The sequence below is a fragment of the Chelonoidis abingdonii genome, chromosome 8 (genome assembly GCF_003597395.2).
Source record: "Chelonoidis abingdonii isolate Lonesome George chromosome 8, CheloAbing_2.0, whole genome shotgun sequence".
Taxonomy (NCBI): Eukaryota; Metazoa; Chordata; order Testudines; family Testudinidae; genus Chelonoidis; species Chelonoidis abingdonii.
This window is the reverse complement of record NC_133776.1, coordinates 54,552,554-54,568,810: the sequence shown is the minus strand read 5'-3', so window position 1 is coordinate 54,568,810 and position 16,257 is coordinate 54,552,554. Positions and strand designations below refer to the sequence as shown.

Genomic DNA, 16,257 nt, shown 5'->3' with positions numbered 1-16,257 from the left:
TACCCTCAGCATTGACCGTTGCTACTGTGTCATCACCAGTCTTTACCAGCCAGCAGAGACATGGCTCTGATACACAGGCAGTGGCCAGAAGCACCCTCACCATTTACAGAACTTGAGCAACACTGGCTAAACCTCAAACAGGAGTTTCTGTGCTGGTGCACTCAGGACATTGACCTAAACTGACAGATGCTGCAAATGCTGTCCGAATTCCAGCCATTTGTATTGCAGTGGAACAAGCAAACTCCTCACAAAAGTGAAAAACTGGACTACATTTCTAAGTGGAGGCAGCTGGGATTAATCGGGCTATCCACAACCTGAAGCAGTTCTGCTATTTTGTGACTTTGCAGATGTTATGGGAGACTCAGCGACACCTCTCCATGTCAGAGCATAAGTATTTTAAAATTCTTAGATTGGGACTTATACCAGCAGCTCTTTAAGCATCTCCTTCTTGATTAGTCTGTTGCAAGTCGTCTTTAAGACTTGGTGGCCTGTGAGGGTAAAGTCACCTCAGCAGCCAGGGATAAAATATCTTTCTAATAGCCCACCATCCCATCAACAGAGTGATCAATGTTTGCCCAGAACCTTTCTCTAGGTTTTCTTGGGTGGCTTTGGTCCCTCATCTTAGTGGGAGAGAAGCACCAAAGCAGCAGTCTTCCCAGACCTAAATAATGTCAGTGCGTTCCATAGCAAGTGACTCAAAATATTGCACCTATGCGTATTTAAAAGCTGCCTTCTAGAAATGAATGATTAGGGGATTTATGGTAAAATGAGTGGGGCTGGTTGAAATTCTTCCTTCAAAACATTTGTTTATATAGTTGGAAATTTTTAATGAAAAATTTTAGTGGATAGAAATTTTCTGACTTTTCGATAGAAAACTGAAAATAAAAGACCCTTCCCTCCCAAAATTTCTGGCTTCCCTGACTCCTCCCTCCCAAAATTTCCACAGGATTCCCTGGCCTCCAATACTTTCCAGCAAGAAATAATTAGCATTTATGTCCAGCTCTAAAGATGAATAAAATGTAATAGCCCTGTTTGCAAGTCTTGTGGAACATTTCCCTTAAACTGCTGTGTGTGTGTCTCTCTCTCAGACACACACACTCTCACTCCCACTCTCAAGAAAAAAAGTTCTACAATGGATTGTGCAAACTCCAGTGTGAGTGAGGGGCTTTATTCCTTCCCCTGGTTTCTCATGGCAAGAGTTCTGCTCTCCAGAGTTGCTGTCACCATTGACCCCTAAGGTTACACTCTCCATCACAGATAGCAGAGCATTTTCAGTGCAGGGCCTACGTCCCTGGAAGTAGCTCCTTCTAGGATGCTGAGTTTAATGAGCTGCTAGGCACAGTGTAATACCTGCCTATTGGGTCAAGGCTTTGTACAAGGTTTGCTTTAGCTTAATGTTGAAGAAGTGGAGATCTTATGGAAAGAAGTGAAAGGGCAGGTTTGCTGTAGGCCTTAAAGATAGAAACTTGGGATGTTGTTATTGGTTTTCTAAACATAAGGCATCTAGGTGGGTGGCAATAGATGTGGAGCTACATTTCTGGCTACGTAAGTGAAATCATAACTACATTCTTCCCGTTCCTCTCCATTAATTTGAAGCTGTCTCTACAAATGAAGTGTGACCTGCCCTTCTTCTGTCAATTGTTCTGTTTTTCAAAAAGCAGGCCCCACATGATTCATTACATAGAGATCAAAGGTTAAAGGTGACTTGAGGATGTGAGTAGCAATGTCTCCAAGGGACCTTTGCAAAGACAAGATTGACCAGCTGTGCAAAGACGACTATTGTGTGATTTTAAATTATTTCTAGAAGCATCACCTTCAAAAGACATGACCTCCAAGATTATCTGGCTGGGCACCGTGCTGACTTCCCCAGCAGTATTGACTTGGGCAGGCTGTACTTTCAGGAATAAAACCCAGTTAGGGCCAGTTGGATGGGACTTTTCTTGGGTGGACAAGAGAATGTGTTGAGAACTCTCCTACCTCTTGAGTTGAGCCGCATGACTGTTGACTGACCACATAATAAAATCTTTGGCCACTCCCTTCTAAGAAGAATTTCAGATTATAACATCACCCCCAGATTTCATTTCCTTATTCTTCCTCCCAGTTTTCTGTCTCAAAGTGTCTTTCTCCCTCATTGTTTTAACCAACAGCTCATGAGCAGGTTCACAAGAAATGGAATGTCACCGCCATGTGAGATACAAGGAGTTTTCTCCTGTGAAATTCAAACATCAGTGCTTCAGACTTGCATTTCTGAATGGGTCTGGCCAGCTGGAAGAGTGACCTCCAGATTTCCAGGGCTCCATTCTAAGGCCCTGTGTCCCATACACAGGAATACAGCTTCTGGGTAGCCATGTCCATTTTTGCACTCATGGTGTCTGAAATGGGCACAAAGCTGAACCATGGCTCATTGTGTTTTCCCTCTACCTGCCAAAGGCAGCTTAGTGCTGCTCCCTTTGGAAAGCATAGTCTTCTCACTGAACAGTCTCAGCCTGTCCTCGCTGCAATGCCTGCAGCTTTACAGCCCACCTGCTCCTTTCCATGCCCTATCTGGCAACAGAGGACCCAGGGAGGATGGGAAGAACAGCTACGGCCTGCCTGTAAACAATCCTTCTTAGATGTTTCTCCCACCTGGCTGGAGCCACAGTTAATACTGGGTGGACCTAACTCTGGTCCCCATCTCTTAGTTCTTGCAGTGGGCTCTGCCCTTTCTGGGCTGCCTTATATTTCCTTCCCAGTGGGGACCGAAAAGGGAAACAAACATTCCAGTGTGTCTGAAAATAAACCTTTCTTGGAGCCAACCCAAAAGAGAAATAGCCAGCGATACCCTCTCACTTTGGGGGTGCTTGCAGAGTGGTTTTACAAGAGTCCTTCTGGCTGGGGAGCTAAATCAGGCTCAGCTGAGAGTTCACTACATGCCCCATAGGGCTGGTGGTCTCCAATAAGGAAGTTCTCCCTGCTGTTGCAGGAGTCCCTCCAGCTAATTCCAGCTCTGAAGTCCTTCCTGCTTTGCAGACAGCAGCTTCCTCCTTTTTAAAGGCCTCCTTCCCACCAGCCACACAGGCCACTCTTGCCCCTTCCCCATCAGGGTAGGGTGCACAGGCCCCATCACACCACCCATCAGCAATAATGTCCCACAAGGCCTCTTACTTGCCTTAGCAGCAAAAGAGTAATGCATCCATCTGCTTTGAAGCAGCCAAGCAACAGCTCTCCTCTGGGAAGTGAAGAGAGTGGCTTTCCCGGCTTGCTGGAAATCTGCTACTGCCGGGTCCAAACCCTGCCTCAGACAGGCTGCTAGAGTCCATGGTGTGGGAAGCCTTCAGCATGGCCAGCCTCCCTTCTCCTGGCTGTAGGAAACAAAGTGGGGTGGGCCCTGCAGATTCCTCCCTTTCACAATTCCTCTATTTCTTCAAGTTATTCTGCTCTCCCTTGTGGCCTTGTAAGGCCCCAGTGGTGTCTGCTCTGACTGAGTCATTCTGGTGTGTGGGAGTAGGACAGTTTTGTTCCTGCCTGTGTATTTGTCCTATTTTAAGGAAGGAGGTTCTGCCCTTGCACTAGGGTTTTGGTTGGACGTGTTCCTGGAGGTTTCTTCACCTGACATAATCTTTAATTAGAGATTGATTTTAATTTCCTGGAGGCTCCAGAACAACCCTGGAGGATTGGCACCCCTTTCCTGCACTCAGATTGTCCAAGGCATCTCTTTTGTCAAGAAAGTTGTGGAGTCTTTGGAAGATGTGGTGCAGTGCTGAGCCTTTTACAAGGAGAGTGTTAGGTGTGAAAGCCTGTAGCCACGTAGCCTGCCAGGAGGGCATTGCAATCCATCCATTTCTTTCCTGGACCTGTGGATTCTAGTGTAGGAGAAGATAAATGTATCGATCAGAACCAAATTGTCCTGATTTTTGTTGGATCCTTTTGCTGGCCGCTTCATGCTGCTGCTTTTGCACTCTGTTCAGCCATCAGGGCTTTCCTAGAGTCATGCCAAGGCAGATTATTGACATCTCTTCTTCCTGCCAGCTAAGAGATAGCACCTCTGTTGCTTCATTCCAGGGCAGGGGTTGCATCCAGAGTGGGTGGCTTATGATCTTTTCTTCTTCCAGTTCTGATGCCTCTGGAGGGAGGGCTCTGCCCAGCTGGCACCCTTGGAAATGGCAACAGGCAACATTGTCACGTCTCACAGGCAGAGGAAGATCTGAAGTTGGATATGTCTGTACCTAGCTCAAATTAATTCTGAGTTGTTTGTCACCAGGCTCACTACAAGTCTGCCAGGCTGTCTCTTCAGTCCGTCTTGGTCTCTCTTTGGCCAGATGTGACATTTGATTATGGCCCTTGCCATCCCAAACAATTTCTTTTAAAACGGCAGATGCCTCCAGTAACACTGAGGGATGTGCTTTTTGACAGCCAGTTTAAGAATCAATGTCTTTTTTGTTCTCTCTTGTGAGGCCAGGCAGCTTTGCAAGAGGGCAGCATGGCATTGTAAGAGGGCACCAGTGCACTGCCATTTTCTCTCAAGCACACGTGACTTTGGCAGTTCTGCCATCAGATTTTTTTATATGTTCCACTACAAGCCCCAAGAGGTGCTTATCATCCATTGCAGCTCCCACTGACTTCAGGAACGGACTTGGAGAGATGGAAGTGGAGGGAGGGTGGTACCTGGAAAGATGGAGGGGGGCATAGAACTGGGAAGGTTGGCCTGGACCCTAGGGCTGGGAACCAGGTTTAGACAGCAGACCAGTCCCATCCAGGCCCTCCCTATGAATTCTCCCTTCCTATTTGTGACTTGTTAAGCCCAGCACGTATTACATCCCTAATTCTGAGTCTTGCTGTCTGAGTGCATCACTGTTTAATTCCTTTCCCTCTCTGTTCTCCATGCCGCCAAGTCTGTCCATTTCACAGGCTGGCGTTTTTCTGGCAGTGAGTCTATCTTTCTCACTCCCTGTTTATTTCTTATGTCTATCTACTGATCAATCTATTTGTCTATCTTGCTTCACTCTTTATTTTCTTTGACTGAATCTGTCTTGTTCTCTCGCACTCTCAAATCATGTCCTTTTACTCTATGAAATGCTTTTCAATTGTCAGTTTCATTTCTACATTTCTATGGCAACCACAAAATCTCAGCCTAGTCATCATCTTTTTTTTTTTTTTTTTTGCATGTAGTGGATTTGCTAGGAGACTGCTGACAGGCTGTATTTCAAGTAATTTATCTTGTAAAGCAAAGAGCTGTGGGGAGGGGAGAGGGGGCAGAGCTGAGGGAGGTAGGCCATGAGAGACTGGGATCTAGGATGTGAAGAAGACATTCAGTGACTGAAGGCTTCCTGGGGTCCCCAAGCTGATAGCTTTGTGATTGGGGTGGAAGTAGGGGCATAAAACTTGCTGTGAGTGGCTTGGAGAGGTGCTTAAATCTCCCTTACAGCTGTGGACAGATGGTGTGGTGTTTGTTAAATGGCTGTTTACAATTCCACTGAGCGGTATAAAGCCCTCGCTGCCTACTCAAGAAGCAGTTGGAGGTGTGGAAGGCTTGGATTTTTGTGACAGAGACAAGAGTAGAGGTAGGGGGGTGGGGGAAGAAGCTGGTGTGTGTATGAGAAATGCATTACATCACACTCATTGTTGAGACTATATCATCCGAAACCTGCAGCCTCTGGAGTGGAAGATGCTCTTGCATCATGGGGATCTTTGATGCAAGACTGCATGTCCTTCTACAAAACATGGCATAGGACATGGGCTTCATGGAGAAAACACTGGGTGACGTTCTCTTGCCTGTGCTGTGATACTCTGCCAAGATTATTATGTTGATCCTTCCTGGCCCTGAAGTATGACTATTTTGTTGGTGCCCAACAAAGTCAAACTCAGATGTTTCCTTTTCCTCTGGAATTCATCACTCTCTTTATAAAATGCCGTCTGTGGAAAGTCAAGGCACATGAGTGTTAGACTGCTTTCTGATAGCAGTAATTAAAATGGGTTGCAGTGTAGCTGGAAACCAAGGTAAAGTCAATCGCTCTCATATTAGAGACAATAACACCATTAGAAATAGGGAGAGAGGACAGATTAATAGCATTATTATGTAGCTTTTTATAAATAAAGGAAATATATTTTGCACTGTTAATGACCTTCAAATTAACGGCTCTTTGAAAGCACTTATGTATATTTAATTGTAAATGTTGCTGAAAGTTAAAGCAGGGATTGCAGTGAAAGCAGCAGGAAGCCAGTTTTTAAATAAGAGCAAACTCGGATCATTATTTCTAAGCCTGTCAGCTTTGAGGAGTTTTAATGTATTCATTTTCCCCCCAAGAAAATCATTGGTGGGTTATTTTGCACTTTGAAGATCTCCACTCTCTCTCTGTGGGCAGTGACTCAAGATCTGTGTTGTACTTCCTGATTTTTCTTTTTGGCTTTGTGCTCATTGAGAGAGTAATCACTTTTATTGATATCCAGTCTAGGAGCACAAAGGATTCGGTGACCTCACAATTCGAGGTAGTTTAGTAACTGGTGATTACTGATGTAGCATAGTGAGAGGTTTATTCTGCCACAAATAATAATGCTTACTTTGTAGGCAGCAATTTTCATCCAGAGATCTCAGCACACTGTATAAAAGAGGGTACATCTCATTATCCCCTTCTACAGATGGAGTAACTGAGGTACAGAGAGGTGAAGTAAGATGCCTAAGACCAGCCAGCTGGTCAGTGGCAGAGGTTAGGTCTCCTGACTCCCAACACAGTGCCCTATCTCCTAGACCACAGACACTTCCAAGTGAAGAGAAGGTAAAGAGAACCAGAATGGACTAAAAGTAAATGTCAGAGTCCTTATTTTCTGAGAACATGTGGAACGGCTTCTCCCTAACTCCCATTAGCTTCAGTGGGAGCTGAGTTAGGCCAACACAAACACTTTGGAAAATCCCATCCAAGATATTTAATATTTCTCTGTGGGTGCAAATAGTTTAAACTAAGGGTTCATAGGAATTCTTTTTGCATATGTATTACAAAAGCTGCCCAGACCCCACTATTACAAGGTGCATACAAATAGACTTCCCAAGAGACCTTGGGGCAATCTGGGACATGATGATTTGGAAGAGAACCTGGTGTCTCCTACTGATTGGGATGCTGCAAGAGTATTCCAGCTGGCAGAGGCAGGGAATCTGGAGCAGAATAAATACTCAGGCTTCATTTACAGCATTTTTTAGTGAATTACCATGATCATTGTTGCTGATTTACAACTAAGGTGTACACATTTGCATTTCTTACATCTCTTTCTTCTGATCTAGAAAAGCTGCTAATAAATTTGAACCACAATATGTTCATTTAGAAGTCATATTTTTAAACATTGAATTTAACTTTAAAAAATTCAATAGGTTTCCAACTTGAGAAATGGATTTCCAAACCCCACAATAGATTTTCAAACACTGCAAAACAAATTCTAACTCTTTGTACTTCCTCCTCCTCATCCGCCTTCATTTCTCTGTATTTGGGTTATATGTGATTTATTTTTGTTTAAAGACTTACCATTCTGATCAGAGTTTTAAATCTGCCTCTTGCACTTAAAGCAGGTGTTCTATATTTGCTTCTTCAAAGTTCTGATTGAGTAAGGTTATTCAATTTACATGTCATAATCTGATTTGGCAGCTCTTATATCAGAGCCTGCCACGATGGATGATGATCTAATTATAACTTGGGAGCCTTCCAAATTATTTTAAGTTCAAGGAGACCCTCTTGTGAAATTCAAAATAAGATTCCCCTGGATGAGAGAGAGAGAGAGAGAGAGAAAGGGAACGAACTTAGTATTAGAAACTTCCAAAGTGATTCTGAGTAGCAGACAGATACCCCATACATAAATGCTTGCTGCATTCACAGAGTAACATGAGCCTGTGGGGTGGATCCAGTGGATGTCCTCAGTTCTAATCCCAGAGTTTCCACTGAAATTCTGTCTGACCTTAGGCAAGTCTCTTTACCTTTCTGTGGCCTGTTTGCCATCCCATCTGTTGTGCATTTAGACTGTGAGGTCTTTGAATTTAGGGCCAAAAAAAATTGCCAGATTGGAGCTGACCCAAATCCATCTAGTCCAGAACCCTGTTTTTGACAGTGGCTGGTACTATGGTTTGGCGGAAAGCCTAAGAACCCTGCAGCAGGCAGATCTGAGAATGGAAGGTCTCTCATTATGTGTTTATATAGCCCCTAGCCCAGTGGAGCCTCTAGGTGCTACTGAAATATGACTACTAATAGAGCATAATGGCAGGTTCTTTGTGAAAACAGTGCTGAAAGAAGTTATTCCTATGGCAGATTTGTCATGAAAGTGTGCCAACCCATGTGAAAACAACCTGAGATGCTTGAACTCTGATCAGGTTTTTAACTTTACATCTAAGTATGCTTCTGTGCAGAGTGAGCTACTTTTACCGTCCTGCTCTGACCAGGTGGAAGTGCCATTCCAGCCATGCTTTTTGTGCGTGACGGTGCATGCTAGATCCAGCAACTGGAAACAAGAGATGAACTTTAATAAAAAACAAATTGGAAGCCTCCAAAAGCATTTTAACCAACCCTATTAAGGAAAGGGAGAAGAGGATGAAGGTTGGAAAGAGGAAAAAGAGGGAGGAAGAGATGATGGAAGAAGGTGACAGGAGTGGGGAGAAAAGGAGACTTTGGGGTTGACGCTAGTTTCCCACCAGTTTTACACTGGTACAACGCTAATGATTTCAGTAGGGTTATTCTAGACTGACATCTATATAAGGGAAAGGAGAATCAAGCCCATTCAGTTCTGATATTGGTGCAGTACATTTTTTTTATGGTCTGTCTAGTATGAATTGAGCTTGTTATTATTTCCCATGGCAGTCTAATTTGCAACCTCATGCTATAATAGCTAACAATTAATAAATAAAAGGCTTTCCTGATATTTGGCCTAAATTCTTTCTTAATTTGATTTTAGTGCTCCTACTTATATACCTGTGAAATGCACTAAGGACCAGGTTCTACCACTGTTATGCACAGTGAGTAGTGACTTACTCCACAAATAGCTGCTTGATTTTACTGGCACAACTTGGCCAGTAAGGTGCTACCCAGGAAGTGTGTCAGAATTTATACCCTTCAGTACCTCAGCTCAGATTATCATAGAATATCAGTATTGGAAGGGACCTTAGAAGGTTGTCTAGTCCAACCCCCTGCTCAGGGCAAGACCAATACCCAGACAGATTTTTGCTCTAGATCCCTAAATGGCTACCTCAAGGATTGAACTCACAACCCTGGGTTTAGCAGGCCAATGCTCAAACAACTGAGCTATCCCTCCCCGTTAAAATAGAGCTGGAAGGGACCTTGAAAGGTCATCAAGTCCAGTCCCCTACCTTCACAGCAGGACCAAGTACAGATTTTTGCCCCAGATCCCTAAATAGCCCCCTCAAGGATTGAGCATACAACAGGCCAATGCTCAAAACCACTGAGCTACCCCTCCCTCACCATGGAGTCACCAATCAGGATTACTTGTCTCTTTTATCTTGCTGGTGACTTCACTTTACTTATTTCATTGAGGTTATCAGTTGGGCTACCTCGTGTTCTTTTCCTTTTGTCAGTATGTTCCTCATCTGACTCCTTCTCAAGTGCAGAATGTGGTTGTTGATGAGTAGGTTGTTGGTGAGTAGAAACACTTCACAGTTGGTGTTCTCTAGCTTTTAGTGTTACTCGTTCTATTCACCACATTTATCTATCTATATAGTTGCTTCTGCAGAAGCATTCTAGCCATTGTGTCCAACTTGTGATGGTTCTGATGATTTATCCTTTGGTGCTTAATAGTTTTTGCTTTCTTGCTTTCTCCCATTGATCTGACCTGCTGGTCAGGTCCTGGTAAGTTTTCTTCCAGAAAGCAGATGGACTTGCACTTCATGTAAATGTAGTTCTCCTGGTTTTCATTCAGCAACAGCAACACTGCAAACCTTGTGCATCAGCTCACCTTTGGATCCATGCTGTATTCCAGTTATGCTGTGTACTTTCTTCAAAGAGTTTGGTAGGACTTCACAGTGCCTGGCCTGCACACTTCAGCAGCTTCTTCTAAGAGCTCCTGGGGAATTCCCATGGAAATCCTCTGCTAGCTGTCTGGAATGTTCACTTAGCATTGGCATTTATCACTTCCAGCCCCCTCATTCTCAGCACTGGCTCACTGCCCCAACTTCTCAACCAGCCCACACATGCAGCTGTCAAACAAGGTACCAAGGAATGCACATCGCCCTCGACACCAACAGTACATTCAGCTACTCACCGCTCTGAATGCAGCAGTTGTCATTCCTTCTGTGCTCTCATTGCAAACACCCCCTGAGAAACATTGGGGCTACGTTTCCTCTTCTCTCTGTGCTGCAGCAAGAGGAGGTGAGACTGATTTACTGGTGAGCACCTCTGACCTCATCATCCCACCAGACATGATGTCACAAAACCACCACCCAACAAAGGTCATAGGCCAGCTGCATCTTCATGGAGCAGGAAGAGGAAGGACAGCTTCTTCTGTCCTTACAACCTCACCACTCAACCATCCCATTTTTAGAAGGCAGCAGAAGAGGGAAGAGAGGATGGAGGAAGCCAGAGAACAAAGAGGGGGAGCAGAAAACAGAGCATCCATGTTTATTCCCATCCAAGGATCCTTTATCCCAGGAAAAATACTATAATGCTTTACTGTGCAGAGTGTCACTTAATAGCTTAATAATTGCAGAGCCATGACTGCATGAGCATACTGCCTGAATTTCATTACCAGCCCAGGTCAGAGTAGTTCCTTGGCTCATTGATGGAGCAGTTTAGATGTGACAAGCAGTGACTGGCTTAGGAAATGGAATTTCACTCTGATACCAAGTTATCCAGCTCCTTACACATGATGGTTAAAGACCAGTAGCAGAATAGCACGCTCAAAGGAATTCCTTCTCTAGTGGCTTTAACCCCATCAAACATATTGCATTTGCTAGGTTTCCTACTTCACTATTTGCCCGTTGCCACATAAAAGTAGTTCTTTCTTTGCCTCCTCTTCCCCTCTCACTGACCTGGTGCCTTCTTTGTGTTCTTCCTTCTGTCTTGTTCTGATGTCTCTGTATTATTATCAGCATTACAGTAGTGCCTAACGGCCAGACCTGATGTCCCACTTTGCAACATGCTGTATGAGCACATAGTGAGGGACAGTCCCCGCCTGCTATGAAGGATTTAAAGACAGCAGATGGAAGAGAAGACAGTGGCACAAACAGGCGATGTGCCATGCACTGGGACACACAGCAGCTCCATGGCAGAGGTGGGAACAAAAGCCAGGTCTCCTGACTCCTAGTACTGTACATTATCCACTAGGACACACTACCTCTCATCACCATAACTTTCCATTCTCTTCTGTTGTCTTTCTCTCACACACACTTGCCCACAATCTTTGCTTTCTTTAGGGCATTTTCATCCCTGGAGTTACTTCACTGAAGTCAATTCAGTTACACTAAGGATGAATTTGTCCCTCCATCTTGGTGATTATCCTCCAGGGTCTCATTAGGCAATTGAACTCTTGTTTTGAAGGTGGGGAGAGAGGGCATGAAAATGATGGTTTACATCAGTGCAATTATCAGTGCTAATTAGTACTGAGTGGGACTGACAGCATGAAATACAGACCATGCCAAGTGTTAAATTTGAGGAGCAAGATGCCTGGGGAGTTTCATATCTGAAAAGCAGACTGGAGCTCTCTAGAGCCTACCATAGATATGTGGGCTTGCAACCTGCACAAGTCAGTTCTTTCCTCATTCACCAATTTGCTAAAACATTTTCACAGGATTCCTGGGTCCTTCCCCTGGACAATTTAGAAATGAGCCCACCCAACACACTTTGGATTTCAGAATCACTTAATCCTGATTTCACCTCTGTGGCCCAGAGATTGCATTAGTTTGAAGAGTCGGGAGAGCCCAGCTCCTGCTGTCAAAGAGTTGATCATTAAATACACAATTTCTCCTACGGTCGTTTCTTGATTGGGTTGGATTTTATTCAGTGCACAGAGCACTGGTCTCTTATTTGATTACTTATCTGTTTATTACTTATTTTGTATTAAATAGGGAAAACCCAAATGGGACAATATGGATCACAACACTGAAGGCCTGGATTGCCTGGGTGGGGAAGGGATATGGGGGGGGGCTTCTCCCACCTTATGCCTCCTGCACAAGGACTATGGAAGACTTTTCCATCCAGGCCCTCCAAGACCACTGACCCCAAAAGGAGAATGGAAGGAGCCACAACCAAGGTTGAAACTAAACAATTCCTCAGCCCAGTGGTTGGGTAAAGAGGCATTGGTCTTCTGGTGGTGCCACCTTTCAGATGAGACAGAAAAGAGGGGACATGACTACCTGCGTTCATGAAATCTATCTCCTTGCTGCCTTTTCCCAGCTTTGCGATGGACATCCTTTGTGACTTTGGGCAAGTCACATCACCTGACTCCAGCCCAATTTCCCCAGCCTCAGGACAGGGAATGTAATACTCTCCTATCTCACAGGGGTGTTGCAAGACTGAATTCATTTGTGTCTGTAAAGCACTTTGAGATCCTCAGGTGCAATGCCCTATACCAATGCAAAGTATGATGTTTATTATTGATTCCAGAACAGCTCAGCACATGTACGTGGGTACTAAGCAGGATTTTCACATTCTACAGAGCCATAAAATGTCTGTAAGGGGCTCATCTTTGCAGAAGTGTTAAATGAGATTTGCCTAGTTCAGTGAAGCATGATTTGGGAGCCTGAGTATATTAGCAGGCTTTACTCTTATCCTGCCTCTTGGAGTGGTCTGGATTAGCCAAAGGAGTGTGTAGGTCCATAGGAAGAACTACAGAACACCCTAATGAAAATGAACACTTCTCCCTGGGTGTCCCGCACCATCCAGGGTCAGGGCCCTGCTATAGCCAAGTCAGTGGAAACAGCAAACTGAATCCTTACAAGCTATTTCCTTTTCACCTGTCTTCCGTGCACCTCACTGACTCTGTATACTTTGTGCAGGCTTCCCACTCACTCTTTCTCTTTAATGCCTTTGGAAATTAACAAGCTTTCTGTCTCACACACCTGGCAGGGGAGCAGTGTTAACACAGAGAAAGCATGTTTTAACTCTTAACTACTGGCTGGCCTCCCTTCAGGGAATCAAAGCACCATTTGCATTAATTGTGGCTGTCAAATTATCCTCCCTGTTAAGTATGAAACTGCACTTCATTGACGACTGGGATTCCCCAGGGAGATGGCATTTATAAGGGCTGATCCCCGGGGAGAGCTTGTGAGAACCATTAAAGAAACAGTGATTGCTTTGCCTTCTTTCTTCCCTCACTTCTCTCATCACAAACCAGGGATCCCTTTCTATGTTCTTCCATATTTCTTCCCTGATGTTGGCTCCTGCTTGCTTTCAGGCTGTCTGTGTTTCCTATTCATTTTCCCCCTGTAACTGTTGCAGGAATAATAGACATCTTTTCTTTGCACTGGTCAAATGTGTCACATGTGTTATACTTGATCAAATGCGTTTCATGCAGCTGTGAAGTGTCACTATATTTATAATTTATAATTCTGGAAAGCAACCTAGTTTTTATGGCACTTAAGAGGGAGAATGCAGTTTGCTCCCAAAGTAACGAATGATGCATTATTATACAATTGATACTAATGCAAATGTTGTTTGCAGTGTTGTTGTAGGCACGCTGGTCCCAGAGAGACAAGGTGGGTGAGGTTATGTCTTTTATATGACCAGCTTCTGTTGGTGGAAAGGACAATCTTTCTCCCAGCTCTGTGATGCTCAAAAGCTTCTCTCTTCTAGCAACAGAAGTTGATTCAATAAAAGATACGACCTCACCCAGCTTGTCTCTATCAATATCAATAGCACTTGGCCAGGTATAGTGCCTCTTCTTCCGCATGAGTGAATCCTAGTTATTACTATTTATATTACAGTAATGCTTATAGGCTGAGCTCAGCGCCTCGTTATTTTAGTCTATAGTTTTTACCACACTCCTTCCTCAACATAACATCTCAGCACCTTCTAGTAGTTCTTTAAGCGGCATGACTAACATCTGTCATCTGTGCTTTATTTTCTCTCTCTCATTCTGCTAGGCACTGTACAGATGCATAATGGGAGACCCTCTCTGCCTTGTAGCACCTGCCGTGTGAACAAACAAGGCAGGCAAAGGCAATATTGTTATGCTCATTTTACAGACAGGGGATGGAAACATTAAGACCCAGATCCTCAAGAAGGCTACATGCCTTTGAGGATCTGAACCTAAATAATTTGCCAAAGGCCACACACTGAGTGTGTGGCAGGACCGAGAAGAAAAGACAGCTCTCCAATGGCTTAAACCCCAAGAGCATCCTTCCTCTCCTTGAAGAGCGGTCTGTCTTTTACATGTATTGTTTAATCTTATATGGCCAAATTTGAAGCTGCAGTATATCACTGTCAGCCCACTGACTTCAAGGCAACCATGCTGATTTACCCCTACAGAGATTCTGACCCCAGGAGACCTTGCCAGTTAAGCGACATTTTAACTGATATATTTGGCATGTAATGCCTTTTGTAAAACATAACTGAGATGCATTTTCAGTGCAGAGTTCTTCAGCTATTTAGACTTCCTACACCCATTAATGTTAATGTGAGCCATGAGGCCCAACATCTGAGCATGGCATTGAAATTGGACCCTGGTGTAAGAAATACATGGATATATATTTTCTTCCATATAAATTATCTTTTGAGCTAATCTCAGTTTCTCTCTCTCCACTCTTTTTTTCTCACCTCTGCTTCCTCCCCCTTTTTCTGCTGAACTCTACATTACTAAATAAAAGTTTCATTACTACTTAGGTGGGCTAAAATGATTTTTATTCAGTATGATGATGAATTTTAATAGGAGCAAAATGTCAGACACAGCTGGAATTATTTTCAAAAGCATCAGTAAGTTAGGACAGTAGTACAGAAGCCCTAGTATAATTATGCTGACGGTCCCCAGTTATCGGTAGCCAAACAAGGCTACTCAGCGGTCAATTACTTTGTTATTTAATGTGGCAGCTTTATGTTTCCAAGGTGAAATTGGATATTAAAAGCTTATGTGCCCCCCTGAAGTGGCTAAATAATGGGATTTTGCTTCCGTGCTGCACTTCTTGGTTACAGTGTAAGTAGGAGGTGCTCCCAGTGCTGCTCTCTTTTTTGCTGGAATCCTCCTAGTCTTTTTCATGAAAAATGCCATTTTTCACTTGAAGAGAGGCAGTCTCTGTGGTGAGCACAGAAGTCTTACTTAGCTTCCCATTCTCCTTAAGGGGGGAAATGTGGGCCATTGCGGGGGGTGGTGTGGTGTTGCTGGCCAGTGTCCATTTTGGGATTGTCTTCCCCTGTACCTGGAATCCATACTTAATCTGCTCAGAAATCTAGCTCAGATTCTTATCCCAAGGCCTATGCCCAGATTCCAATGAATGTGGGTCTCGGAATCCCATTCAGCTTCCTCTTCTCCTAGCCCTAGAAGTTGGACCAAATGCCTATTCCAGGTGGGCACAGAAATCCCATCCTTTTTCTTCTCCTTTTTGGGGCTATGCCCAGAGTCCATTCTAGGTAGTCACAACTGTCCAGTACAGATTTTTTTTTTTCAAGAGGCTATAGCCAGAGATCAATTAAAATGGGCATAGAATTCTGATCCCAAGGGTGTTATCCATGGCCATGCCAAACAAATCTATGACTGGATCCCTCAGCATGATCGCCACAACTCCACTCACTGCCCATGGCACTCTCTCTACCCCCGTGCCCACCCCCTTATCTCCTGCAACGTGGCTTTCTGGGCAGAGCTGGCCCATCACGGAGTCAGCCTAGCAGCAGCTGGTTGATCTGAGCAATCATCACAACTAGTTTTTGCCTCGTTCAAATCAGCAGTTCTGGGTAAGGGGAGCCACGTTTGATGACTGATGCTTCCAAAGACCTGGTCAGGAGCCATGCACTCAAATCACAGTGACTTTCAGTGAGAACTGAACACCTAGCTCCTTTGAAACGCCCAGAGTATGTGTTTAGTTTTCAGCATTCAAAAGTGTCCTGTTGAGAAATTAAGTTACCATGCAACTTTGACCATCTAACTCGACCTCTGCCCATGGAAGGATCCCCCTAGGACTTCAGTATCAGAGGGGTAGCTATGTTAGTCTGGATCTGTAAAAGCAGCAGAGAATCCTGTGGCACCTTACAGACTAACAGACGTTTTGGAGCGTGAGCTTTCGTGGGTGAATACCCACTTCGTCAGACGCAGGTAGTGGAAATTTCCAGGGGCAGGTATATATATGCTAGCAAGCAAGCTAGAGGTAAC

At 44.3% G+C, this 16,257-nt stretch overlaps 1 protein-coding gene across 3 annotated transcripts in view; it reads left to right on the top strand.

Moving 5' to 3' along the window:
* EPHB1 (EPH receptor B1) overlaps positions 1-16,257 on the top strand; it is a 359,407-nt gene that overhangs the window by 334,368 nt on the left and 8,782 nt on the right. Inside the window, exon 17 of one of the 3 annotated variants that reach the window (XR_012656390.1) lies at positions 11,051-11,183. The exons of the other annotated variants lie outside the window; for them this stretch is intronic. The gene's annotated coding sequence lies outside the window, so the exon portion shown is untranslated. Of the gene's footprint in view, positions 1-11,050; positions 11,184-16,257 lie in introns of those variants that run through there. 3 annotated transcript variants of the gene reach the window in all.